Source organism: Prionailurus viverrinus, chromosome B1, assembly GCF_022837055.1.
Source record: "Prionailurus viverrinus isolate Anna chromosome B1, UM_Priviv_1.0, whole genome shotgun sequence".
Lineage (NCBI taxonomy): Eukaryota > Metazoa > Chordata > Mammalia > Carnivora > Felidae > Prionailurus > Prionailurus viverrinus.
This window is the reverse complement of record NC_062564.1, coordinates 11,216,156-11,230,734: the sequence shown is the minus strand read 5'-3', so window position 1 is coordinate 11,230,734 and position 14,579 is coordinate 11,216,156.

Here is a 14,579-nt window from a genome sequence, read left to right as displayed (position 1 = left end):
AGACTTAACACGGTCTTCTCTGAGAGGGGACCTGGAGCCACTTTGGAAAACTTACACCTCAGGGCTTGAGTGGGGAGTCCACAGACGAATGTGGGGGCAGGACACATGGTGCCAGCAAGGTCCTACTTGTCCACTGAGGGAGGGGAGCTGCTACCACCTGGGAAAACTCCTGCTAAGGCAGGCATAGTTGGAGGGGGTGGATCTGCAAACGTGCTCAGGGGCAGCTGGCAATGTTAGTGAGCTAGGTGGACAGTGTTCGAATTGAGCTGGTTTTATTGGTGTTCCTGTGTCTCGTCTGGGTGGATGAGAGCAGGAAATGGTGCCCGCCAGCTCTTTTATTGTTGGAGATGTCTCCCAAAGATCCTTGCCATCCAGCACATGCTCTGAGATTAGTAAACAAACCTCCCTCCTATAACTCAGGGTTTTTTTCATTTTCTTTTTGTTGTTGTTGTTGTTGTTATTTTTCCCCCAAACTGCTGCTTCTGTGCTGTATCTCAGTGGGACTGTTTGCTGTGCTGTGTCTTTAAGGGTGGGGACTCCATTTCCTTTTGCTCTCTGGCTCTCCCAGAGCCCAGCCACCTGAATTTTAAAACTCCAGGCATTACACCCTGCTGATGCTAAGAACTAGCAGAATTAGGCCCTTCTGGTTTTCAAAGCCAAATATTATAGGGATTCCCTTTCTCATTTCAGGTCCCCAGTGCTTGGAGTGGAGTCTAGTCCTCTCCCCTCACATTGCCCCCAGTGTCCCTCCCTCCCAGGGACAGTTCTGTGGGTCACTTTGGCTCCCAACTGGGTCTCTGCTCTTCCTAACTTCTTTGATATGCCTTCTTCTCTTCATTTAGCTATGGAAAGTGTTATAAGTGTCAACACTTACAAGTGTTAAAATACTTTAAGTCTTTTCCTTGGTTATATACAATGATGGGGGTGTTAGCTAGTTGTTTCTGTGGATGAGGTGAGACTTAAGGGTCTACTCTTCCACCATCTTTCCCAAGAGTTCTGTGACCTATTTCTACTAGTTGTCTTTTAAATACTACATTTCCTGTTGCTGTCAGCACAGCAAGAGAGGTGAGTTCCTAGTACACATTGCATGACATGGATGACAGGTGTTAGACTGCGAGGTTGGTGTTGAAAGAGAAAAATTCCTTGATCTATTTGATCCTCATGTTCATGGAGTCCACATTTGGGAATTTTCTTTTTCTCTAAAATTTATTTGTATCCTCAAAAGTATTTTTGGCACTTTCATGGCATTTTGAGTAACCACAGAGCAACAAAATATTTGTCATCGAGTGTGTACCTTTCCAGCTGAGACTCAACAGGTAAAGCTGTGTATTCCTGTCTCAACTTTCATACTGTAAACAAGTGTCCTTTTCATGGTCTATTTAGTGCTCTATTTTTCATATTTATTTCCTTTTTGTTGATGAGTTCACTGTGAAATGCCCGAAGCATAGTGCTGAAGTGCTGTCCAGTGTTCCTAAGTGCAAGATGGCCGTGACATGCCTTATGGAGATAATAAAGATCTTAGATAAGCTTCATTTAGGCATGAGCTATAGTGCTGTTGGCCATGACTTTCATGTTAGAGAATCAACAATAATATTAAAATGGGTGTCTTTAAACAGAAACCTACATAAAACAATGCTATATATTGATTAGCTGAGAAAACTATAATAACCAGAGACTTTCAGGAAACTTACCCCATAATTCCCCTAAAACTAATGGTCCGGTATTTTCTAGTTCAGTGTTTACATCAACTTTATAGAGTATAATTTCGGTAGATAACAAGAATCAACTGTACCCGGGTGCACTAGTTGGCTAGAGCTACAATAATAAAAGGCTACAGGCTGGGTGGCTTAAACAACAGAAATTTATTTTCTCACAATTCAGAAAGTCAAAGTTCAAATTCAAGATGTCAGCATGTTTGGTTTCTTCTTCTTTTTTTTCTATTTTTTTAATTTTATTTTTGTTAATTTGCATCCAAATTAGTTAGAAAATAGTGCAACAATGATTTCAGCAGTAGATTCCTTAATGCCCCTTACCCATTTAGCCCATCGTCCCTCCCACAACCCCTCCAGTAACCCTCTGTTTGTTCTCCATATTTAAGAATCTCTTATGTTTTGTCCCCCTGCCTGTTTTTATATTATTTTTTCTTCCCTTCCCTTAGGTTCATCTATTCTGTGCTCTAAAGTCCTCATGAGTGAAGTCATAAGATACTTCACTTAGCATAATACCCTCTAGTTCCATCCATGTAGTTGCAAATGTCAAGATTGCATTCTTTTTGATTGCCAAGTAATACTCCATTGTATGTATGTATGTATGTATATATGTGTGTGTGTGTATATATATATATATATATATATATATATATATATATAGGTGTGTGTGTGTGTGTGTATATATACACACACACACACACACACACACACCCCACATCTTCTCTATCCCTTCATCTATCGATGGACATTTGGGCTCTTTCCATACTTTGGCTATTGTCAATAGTGCTGCTATAAACATTGGGGTGCATGTGCCCCTTTGAAACAGCGTACCTGTATCCCTTGGATAAATACCTAGTAGTGCAATTGCTGGGTCATAGAGTAGTTCTATTTTTTAAGTTTTTGGGAAACCTCCATACTGTTTTCTAGAGTGGCTGCACCAGTTTGCATTCCCACCAGCACTGCAAAAGAGATTTCTTCTTTCTCTACATCCTGGCCAGTATCTGTTGTTTCCTGAGTTATTAATTTTAGCCATTCTGACAGGTGTGAGCTGGCATCTCATTGTGGTTTTGTTTTGTATTTCCCTGATGATGAGTCATGTTGAGCATTTTTTCGTGTGTGTGTTAGCCATCTGGATGTCTTCTTTGGAGAAGTGTCTATTTATGTCTTTTGCCCATTTCTTCAATGGATTTTTGTTTTTTGGGTGTTGAGTTTGATAAGTTCTGTATAGATTTTGGATACTAACCCTTTATCTGATGATGTCATTTGGAAATATCTTCTTTCATTCTGTTGGTTGCCTTTTAGTTTTGCTGATTGTTTCCTTCACTGTGCAGAAGCTTTTTATTTTGATGAGGTCCCAATAGTTCATTTTTGCTTTTGTTTCCCTTGCCTCTGGAGACGTGTTGAGTAAGAAGTTGCTGCGGCCAAGATCAGGGAGGTTTTTGCCTGATTTTTCCTCAAGGATTTTGATGTCTTCCTGTCTTAAATTTAGGTCTTTCATCCATTTTGAGTTTATTTTTGTGTATGGTGTAAGAAAGTGGTCCAAGTTCATTCTTCTGCATGCTGCTTTCCAGTTTTCCCAGCACCACTTGCTGAAGAGACCATCTTTATTCCATTGGATATTCTTTGCTGCTTTGTTGAAGATTAGTTGGCCATACATTTGTGGGTCCATTTCTGGGTTCTGTATTCTGTTGCATTTGATCTGAGTGTCTATTTTTGTGCCAATACCATACCATCTTGATGACTGCAGCTTTGTAATACAGCTTGAAGTCCAGGATTGTGATGCCTCCAGCTTTGGTTTTCTTTTTCAAGATTGCTTTGGCTATTCAGGGTCTTTTCTGGTTCCATACAAATTTTAGGATAATTTGTTCTAGCTCTGTGAAGAATGCTGGTGTTATTTTGACCTGTCTGCTTGGTTTGCAGTTGGCCACTGGCTTCCTGTTGTGTCTTCACATGGTCTTTCCTCTGTGTGCATGCATTTCTGGTGTCCCTTTGTGTGTCCAAATTTCCTTTTCTTATAAGTATGACACCAGTCATACTAGAATAGGGTCCACTATAATGGTCTAATATTAACCTAATTACTTCTTTAAAGGCCCTTTTTCCAAATATTGTCACATTCTGAGGCACTGGGTTCAACATATGAATATTGGAGGGCACGCAATTTAGTCCATAACAGTGAGTATCCAGCAACAAATAATTATTCCCAGCAGTTTTGTTGTCATACTTTTCTTCTCCTTTTCTTTTTCTGTTTTAGAAAGTTCTTGTATTTTATTATCAGTTGATTATTACTTCAAATTAATTATTATTATTTTTAGAAATACTAATTCCTGACTGCATATATGAGTTTATGAATTTCCACATCCCTAAAATAGAACTCCAGATAATAATTCCCATATTTATTTGTTTTTATGGAAAACATGAAATTTGACTATTTAAGCTATATTTTATTTCTAATTAAGTCTTTTGCATAATTTATTCTTGGGTAACTTTGATATATTCAAGACCTGGGTATGAGTAATAAAGACAATGTTAAAAAATAATAATATTCTTTGATCCTTAAATTCTTGCATGAGATTTCTGGGCTCTCACCTGACTGAATCATTTTAATAAAATCTCTCACAGATTTAAAAGCAGCTTATACATTATGTTGCTGGCATTTTGGTTTTCCATGTATATTACAAGTTCCTACCCAACCTCCTGAGTTTAACTTCAGTTCAAAGTGGCACTCAGAGTTGTTGAATTTGATATCATTTCCTTTTAACTGTTACTGCCAACTGCTATTATGATTTTAAAATTAATATTTGGAATCTTGAACAGAGTGAATTCTCTTCTATTTCCCCCCAGAATCCCTAGGGTTACAATTATATTTGACTTACAGACTTTTTTTTTTATAGTGCTTTATCTCAAGAAGTTCAAGTTCATATTTCTCAAATTTTCAGAGGTGCACAAGTTGTATCATAGAATATTGAGCCTTAAGTTTGTTTCTCTAAAAAGCTTATTCCCTGGATGATGCTCAGACCTTTAGAATTTTTCCTGCTAAGAACCAAGTTCATATTCCCTTAGCATATGCCCAAAGGATTTCCTTGTTTAATCTTTGCATCAAATTTCAATATACGTCAACTCAGTTCTTTATTTTATCTCCTTGGGAAATTCTTAGGATTTAATAAACAAATAGGACAAACAACTATTATATATTAGATATTCATTTCAAAGGAGCTCCTGGCCCATTCTGATGTGAAGACACTCAGTGTCCTCATGTAGGAACATTAAAACCCCCCACCAGGACATTTACTGTTATTTGTACTCCCGGTGAAAAGAAACTGTGCCATCTATTCTTTTTCTTTTATTAAATAAATCATTTCAATGTCTTTGGATAATTAAAACATTCTCTGGTAAACATTTAATATGAATTTAAAGTTTAATGCTTTATAATTGTCTTTTAAAATTAATGCTTTTTGGATCATCTTATAGTGACTTAGCTCTAGGTTGTATTTGTTTTCCTCATGTAAGATAATTTCACTTACTCTATTATCCTTGGTTAAGTTAGGTGTTACCCGATTTTCTGTTAAAGTTTATAATCAAGGAAATAAACTGTGTACTTAATATAATAAAGTGGTTTAGAAATGTGAAATTATCCCCAATTCCCTTCTAAACCTTTTTAAAATATATTAAATGGCAACAAATGAAAAATCCACAACTCTTTGTAAATTTTATTTTTTTAAAAAAAAATTTTTTTCAACGTTTATTTATTTTTGGGACAGAGAGAGACAGAGCATGAACGGGGGAGGGGCAGAGAGAGAGGGAGACACAGAATCGGAAGCAGGCTCCAGGCTCCGAGCCATCAGCCCAGAGCCTGACGCGGGGCTCGAACTCCCGGACCGCGAGATCGTGACCTGGCTGAAGTCGGACGCTTAACCGACTGCGCCACCCAGGCACCCCTGTAAATTTTAAATCAGAAACATTAGTCTTTATAGCATTGTTCCAAACCCACAATTTTATATAAAAGATCATAAAAATGTTGATTGCATAGTCAGTAGAGTAAATATTAAATGATGTTCGAAAAGGCCTCTGTAGTCGTTCTTTGGCTTTATGACCAGTCTTCCATCTTCTCCATTTTTTTTTTTTAGTGTTTATTTATTTTGAAAGAGAGAGTGTGCACATGTGCATGTGAGCAGGGGAGAGGGAGAGAATCCTAAGCAGGCTCCACACTGTCAGCACAGAGCCTGACGAGGGGCTGCATCTCACAAACCATGAGATCATGACCTGAGCTGAAATCAAGAGTCAGATGCTTAACCACCTGAGCCATCAAACCATCACTTTTCATTTTGTTTTTTAACATGTATAACTACTTAACCCTTTGAGGTTGAAAAAAATATTTTTAAACTACTTAGTAATATTATAACTACATATACTAATGTGTAATATGCAGATGTTTACATGTATTGTATCATTCAGTTCACTCTCCAAATCCAGTAAAATCCATTTAATCATAAAGTGGCTGAGAAAATTTAATCTTCACTGCAAGCCACATATTTGATTGACATTGGGATTTCTCATGGGGTTTGGTAGGATAAGAAGGACCTCTGTGAAAAATCGTGATCTTTCTAGATTTTTCAGAGTGACAGGAGACACAGATATCACCAGTCTTATTGCTTGGATTTTATTCCCACTTGACCCAGGATGACCAATTGAGCAGGATATGGGTCTATTTTTCTTCTGATTCATAACCTCCCAAGCAGCATTTTAGTGCTTGCATACCCAACATTTTCTCACTAATATGACCCATTGTTTCCAGAGTTGCTACTCTCACCAAATCAGCACCTAGAAAAGCACACTATTCTCTACTTTGAATTCTAGCAACTACAGACATTCTATCAGTAGTTAGGAAGATGGTCTCTTCAGGGATCTGGGCAAAAGCATTAATGCTGCTTCCTATGGTCCTTGCAAACACCTTGGTTCTCGGTGTTAAATATAGACGGTATCGGCAGTGGTTAAAGGATTTTTTTCCTTTTGATGTTTCTGTTACCAGTTCAGTTATCTTTTTTTTACGTTTTCATCAATTTTGCTTGTCTTTCTCTTTTTAAGAATTAGTTCTATTATTTTGATGTAAAAGTCAGTATTTCCTTTTATGTATTTCTTTTTAACCTCATCAACTATGACCGAATATGGTAATCTAACTTCAAATCTTGTACAAAAATTTATATTATGTGAATTAACTAATGAATTGGGATAGATTTCCCCTGTTCTGATAGTGATATATAAAAACACTATGATAGTCAAGGTGATTCTGTAAATTTTATAACTGTTTACCCAATTCTTGTTAAATCTTGTTACAGCTAGAATGTTGGTCACTAGTTAACAGCAAACATAGGAAAAAATGAATCAAAATAAAGAATTCACAATTATGTTAGATATGGCATTTGTCTTAGTAAATGGTAATATCAATCTTATAAAGATATGAGTTAATGTATAAAAGATTATAAATAAACTGTCCTAAATAATCAGTGGTTAAGTGATAACCTGCTTTAAATTTATACAACTTATGTTGCAGGAATTTTATGTAATTTCCTTTACATTGTTGTAAAAATAGTTTGCCTGACATCATACTTTGCATATTTAGTATTTAATTCTGTCAAGGAATTTATTTTTAAATGACATAATAAAGTGGAGCAAATATTTTAGGATGAGTATAAAAAGTGGCGTTAGTTCCTCTCTACCCCCTGCCAGTGATTCAGATACCCATGAATCTAATTATTTCAGCTGCCCTGAGGAAAAGGAAGCCTTTGAATAACTTAGAGTGATTTCTTTGCTTCAGAAAACTCTCCTTTTATTCTTCTAAATACTTAAATCATTCTATCCCATTAACCTTTAAAACCTTATAAAGCAGAATTATCTCAAGTTCTAAGATTCTTTGATTTTAAACGTTCACAGGAAAGATGTGCCAATGCCCAGTACTATAGAAAATTTTGGCATTGATTTAGAAGGCTAAATATCTTTTTCTCTGAGAACTTAGAGGTACAGTGTTTTAACGTTTATGGTCTTTGCAAAATAAGTGCGAAGCGAAGTGGCTGCTAATGATTCCATGACATCCTGGGTAAAGGGAATCAGAGCACACTTCTCATTTTCGTTATAGTTGACCTTTGTTTGCTTCAATGCCATTCAAGCATTTTTGCCATTTAAACAAATGTTTTTTGCTCAAGATCCAAAGATCAACTTGGTCAACATTTTATTAATTTTACTGCAGATAAAATAAATCTAGTGTTTATGGAGAATTGGTACAGTTTCCTTCCTTTAAATGAGGATAAGAATAGTAGTTAACTCATGGTGTTGTGACACATGGATTACTAAAATGAAAACCACTTAGGACAGTACAGGCTCACAGTAAGTATTGTGCAGGGTTAACTATTACCATTGTTGTCATTAGTAGGTCTCTCTTCCATTATGTAATTAGTCACACAGAATGAGAATGGAGTAAAGAATGCTCATCTGATGCTTGTTATGGTGCCTGTCCCTGCCTCCTCCCCACCCACCCCTGCCTCCTTCTCTTATCTGTCCCATTTGTCATTGTCTAATGGGGTTAGAAAGTAGGAAAAAATGTTTTAGATGAACTATGAGATTCCCATTTATTTGTGCTTATTCTGTTTAGCTTTTCTCTCTGAACTACCATTTGCATTTCAGTTATTTCTGGAAGGCATCTGATATGTCTCTATTTTAAGAGGATCCAATCCATCACAGTCTCTGAGATGGACTCTCTCATGTCTGTCCTTCACCGATACATTTGGAGACTAATTTTGATGAGATCACTACTTCTTCTCTTTTGATAATCACAGATTTTAGAAAAATCTGAAGATGCATGGGAGTAAATATATACTGAATTGTCAAACATACCAACGTGTTTATCAAATTTTTAGTGGCATTTATTTTAAGACTTACCAATGAGATATGCTTTCTTATTCTTGGTAAGCTTCCTCTTTTGATACCCTCAGTTGATGTTCTAAATTATGCTAGGTAGTCTTAATCATTCACTTGGTTGTTTATTTACTCATTCATTTATTCATGTATTCATTCATTAAATATTAGTTAAGCCCAGGCACCGAGGAGAGGCTGATACACAGGATAATGTGTGTTATTTGATCTCATGGTTTACCTTATGTGGAAAAATAAACGAGGACAGAAATAAGCATAAAATTAGGAAATGAGTATTATTAAAAATATAACATCTTATGAGATAATACAATGGGAAAATCTAATTTGAAAGGGAGGCCAGAAAATACTTCTTAGAGGTGATACTTAAACTGGAACCATAGGGACACCTGGGTGGCTCAGCTGGTCAAGCATCTGACTTCACTCAGGTCATAATCTCCCACTCCATGAGTTTGAGGCCTGCATCGGGCTCTGTGCTGACCAGTCAGAGCCTGGAGCCTGCTTCACATTCTGTGTCTTCCTCTCTCTCTCTGCCCCTCCCCTATTCATGTGTGCACACTCTCTCTCTCTGAAAAATAAACATTAAAAAATTTAACACACAAAAGCTAGTGTGTGATATAAATGAGCAAGAAAGGGGGGATGTTGGTTGATGAACGTGGAGAAGTAGGCTGTGATCAACCCCAACACTGATCACACGTGACCTTGTTCCTTCTTTCATGGGCCAAAAGGATCTGTGAGACATGGGATCCCTCAGCTTCCTATCACACCTATACATCCACACACATCATTGTTTTACTTCTGACCTCAAAGGATAAAGGCACCTCTCTCCTCTGATTAGAACGAAGTCATTCCCTGTCTGTAGTTCTTTCAACAGTTTTGATTTCTTCAAGGTTGCCTATTTAACATGCTGCTTTCTCTAAACCTTCCTGTCTTTAAATAAATGAGCAAAAAAAGTTTGTGGAAGACCACTGATCATGTTCTGTTACATATTAGTAAAATAAAGCTTATTTACGTTCTCATACTTCAATCTCCCTATTATGAGATGTATCTAGTTGTACCCTGCTACATGTTTTATGATGTAACCTCTAGTTCAGTGTTCTGTGTGATACACATTGTTATAACAACATTATATATTTATGAAGTTATATATAATGTAAAGTGACCTATACTTAAAGAAGGTTGTTGCAGAAAATGTATGGGTATAAAAAACTGAGAAATATGGCCTTGGTTTTTGCCCCCATCTACCTACCAGGCTAATATTCCCATCCTTTCTGTGTTCAACTGCTTACAACTTCATCTGTAGTGAAGATCACTATATACTTACCAACTATTTACTTCTTTTTTTTTATTTTTTTTTAATGTTTATTTATTTCTGAGACAGAGAGAGACAGAGCATGAACAGGGGAGGGTCAGAGAGAGAGGGAGACACAGAATCTGAAACAGGCTCCAGGCTCTGAGCTGTCAGCACAGAGCCCAACGCGGGGCTCGAACCCACAAGCTGTGAGATCATGACCTGAGCTGAAGTCGGACGCCCAACCGACTGAGCCACCCAGGCGCCCCACCAACTATTTACTTCTGAATGCACCATAATTAGGCTTTTTCCTACCTGTAGAATTTGCATTAACTCTTAACTTTAAGACTATATGTTTATTTATTTATTTATTTATTTATCTATTTATTTATTTATTTAATGTTTATTATTTTTGAGAGAGAGAGACAGCAGGCAGGGAGGGGCAGAGGGAGAGGAAGACAGAGAATCCAAAGCAGGCTCCAGGATCTGAGCTATCAGCACAGAGCCTGATGCAGGGCTCAAACTGACAAATTGCGAGATTGTGCCCTGAGCCCACGTTGGATGCTCAACGGACTGATTCACCCAGGTAGCCCTGTTTATTTATATTTGATAGAGACAGAACATGAGTTGGGCGGGGGGGGGGGGGGGGGGGGGAGGCAGGGAGAGAGACACAGAATCCAAAGTAGGTTCCAGGCTCTGAGCTGTCAGCACAGAACCTGATGTGGGGCTTGAGCCCACGGACTGTGAGATCGTGACCTGAGCCAAAGTCGGATGCTTAACTGACTGAACCACCTGAACTTTTGTTTTCAAAATGTCGCTCTGTTATCATTGGCTCCTATTCTTTCAGGTGATATATTTAAGTATTCCCACTGCTGACCCGTGGAGATGTTGAAGCTATTAATCTACCATATTATAATAATCTATAGCTTTGGTTTCTCTTAATAATTTTTTTTTCCTCAGGATCTCCTGTTCTTGGCACGGCATGTCAAAACATACACATACATGCTCAATACATCAAAAAAAAAACCACATCAGTTATATTTCCAGCATGCCTCTGGTGGCCAGTGTCCACCAATCGTTTCCATTCTTCTTTAAATACACAGGAAGCTTATGCTTCCCAGCAACTCACCCCACTACATTTATATGAGATCATAAGATTGAATTCTGGCCAATTGAATATAAATAGAAGTGATGATACCTTTTCCATGGGTGACTTGTACAATGTCTCAAGCTTTATCCTCAGTACAGGGTAGAAGAGAAATTCTGTTGAGTTTATATAGTTCCCAAATGGAAACTTGCTAGGATATTTAGTTACAATGTATACATACAAGACCCCTACGATCTCAATCTGAACAAGCTGAGTAAGAAATAAAACTTTACTGAGACACTGACATTTGGGTGTTCTTTATTATAGCAGCTAATGTTTACCCTAATATAGAAGTTGGTCCTTTAAGAATGTACTTAACTTACTTTAGAATAGTAAAGATAACAAACCTAAATTATATGATGTTGGCTTAGCTGTTTGGTGATTGGCAAGAAGGTACTCATACCAAAGACTGAAAAGGTTGTAATGGGCATCTCTAGGGCAGAGGTAGGAAAACAGACCTTAAAAGTTTGTTTTTTGGTTGGTTGTTATTGGCTGTATTTTCTAGAAAGAGATGAGCTACAGGAAGAATTGGCCAGTATGAAGCAGAATGAAAGGATCCAGAAGTTCAGAGACTTGCAAGGTTGGAAGAGGTGACAGGTGATAAATCCTAAAAGTTGTGATAAATCCTAGGAGTTGTGATTTAAAAGGGATTTTCATGACTAAGGTCCAGGAAAACATTTCAGTAAAAAAGAAAGGAAGGAAGAAAGGAAAGAAAGAGAGAAAGGAAGGAAAAGAAAGAAAAAAAGAAATAACGAACAACTCAGGCCAAAGGTCAGGTTCAGAATAAGGTCTTTCTCCCTATTCCATATAGTCTCAGAATGGTCTCCATTAACTTGAGAGAGAACTATAGAGTGAGGAAACACAGTAAACCAGGTTTAAGAACAATGTAGGCACATAGAACTGACTGAAATGGAATAAATCAGATGCCTACTCCCTTTCTGAAGAAATCATATTGACAAATGAACCATAGTCCCGAACTAAAAAAAAATTTTGACTATTCAAGCTTAAAAATAATCCTTATTACCTACCCTTCTGCTTGTCCAAGCAGGGCCTGGATTCTGAAAGCTATAAAGCCCCTACAGAGGACATACTCTCCAATATTCATGTCAGGTGTGGCCATGAAAGATAACAAAAATGAAATACAATTACAGAACGTAGAGAAAAAGGCTACTAAGAAAATGACCAAAGGAGTTTGCTCCTAATATGGGTATTCAGGACGAATTCAGAGACTCCTCTTGGATACACTAGAGGAACGAATTTTCATAGGAGACCCATGTAGAAGATTTGCCTAGGACATTCAGACCTTGGTTGTATTAGCCACAGATGTTTGTGGTGTGTGTGTGTGTGTGTGTGTGTGCGTGCGTGTGTGCATGTGTGTATGTGCATATGCCCATGGTTTATAGCATAAATGATGATTATCCAGATCCTTTCTTGTGGACCCTCTTACGTCACTTGTTCCCCATCTTCTAGGAGTATTTGCTGCTGACACCTATAATATATCTCCTTCTATGAATTAACTCCTACCCAATAAAGCTGCCTTACCTGAAGGCTGAGCAGCCCCCCCCCCCCACACATACACAGGATAGCCTTATTAAATGACTGGTCAATCAAGTGTACCAATGTAAGTTCCATTGTCTCCATTTGGACAACTCCAAATAGTTCTCCAGCTCAAGAGCACCCATGACATTGGCTATGACTTCTGGAGCAAGTGCATCAAACCTCCTCCCTCTGCACCATGCTGCTTTCTTTATTCCCTTAAAGTGTTCCTAAGGGCACCTCCCCAAAACTGCTGAATACAAATCTTTTATATCAGAGTCTCCTTCCAGTCTCCTGATCTGAGATAATACCTCATAATTCTTATTCTAACTAACCTTTAGTTTCTTGCTTGTTGAATATATACCTCAGATTTACTGACTGCTTGCCAAGATGGCTGACACCCCTGACTCCAAGTTAGCATCCTCTTGTTGAGTACTGCATGGACTTTTTACTGGCATTCTTTTTTTTTTCTTTTCCCCCCACTCTTTCCCCTTTTCAAATATTTCTTCATTCAAAAGAAAAGTGATAATTTGATGTAAGTTATATCATGTGATTTCTTCCATGTAAAACCCATAAAATTTTTATATTTCACTTGAAACAAAAAAAAACTCTTCTTCATGGAGTTAGAAATTTGGTGTGGGATGCCTGGGTGGCTCAGTTAGCTAAGCATCTGACTTCAGCTCAAGTCATGATCTCACAGTTTGTGGGATTCGAACCCCATGTCGGGCTCTGTGCTGACAGCTCAGATCCTGGAGCCTACTTCAGATTTTGTGTCTCCCTCTCTCTCTGCCCTTCCCCTGCTCATGCTATCTCTCCCTCTCTCAAAAACAAAAACATTTTAAAAAGAAAAAAGAAAAGAAATTAAATTTGGTGTGATATGGTCCAAGCCCGTCTCTTCAACCTTACCTTGTCTGTTCTCAGTCTCCTTCATATGCTCTAACAACCTTGGAATTTAGGTTCTCAAACATAGCTTGCCTTTCTTATCGTAAGGAATTTTCATCTGCCACTTGCTCAGCTAAAGGATCTCTTCCTTCCCACCATATTTCACATATTATTTCCATTTATTTAGATCTCATTAGAGAGACCTTCTACGAGAACCCAACCTAAATGGTATGCACTTCTTGGATTTTCTTAGTTCCTTGCTTATTTAATCTGTTGATTTGTATTTTACTTTATTGTTTTATTTATTCATGTTCCCTTTAATTCTTTTGTGAATGTATGTATCTGTTTTCCCTCTTTAATACACATTTTTTATGAGGCCAGGCTGCTATTGCATGAAAAATATTCCAGTGAAATTGTTTTTTTTTTTTTTTTAATTTTTTTTTTTTTCAACGTTTACCCATTTTTTGGGACAGAGAGAGACAGAGCATGAACGGGGGAGGGGCAGAGAGAGAGGGAGACACAGATTCGGAAACAGGCTCCAGGCTCCGGGCCATCAGCCCAGAGCCCGACGCGGGGCTCGAACTCACAGACCGCGAGATCGTGACCTGGCTGAAGTCGGACGCTTAACCGACTGCGCCACCCAGGCGCCCCTCCAGTGAAATTGTTTTGACAAAACTCATGGTTCACCCCCAGTTAACAAGTCTAATGTTCACATTACAATATTCTTCATGTATAAATTTCCTGGATATTTCTTTTATGAACCTGCTTTTTTTTTTTACTTATTTGACATCACTATATTATGAGTGTATATTTTTGATGTCTCCCTTTCATTTTATTTGGTGTACTCCTTATTCATTGCCCAAGATATTATTTTAACACCTCTGTTTTACTCATATTCCAATCACAAAAATTCGTTTATTACTAATATGTTTAATCCTACCTACCCCTGTGTTTCCAGACATCACCTGTGTGGTAGAGACTAATGGTTTATCACTTAGAAGGAAGTTCAAATTTTAGAGTCTGGAAAGCTTAAATGCTCAATATCCCAGTTTCTCATTGCTGGAGAAGGGAATTTGGCATGATTTTGGTCAAT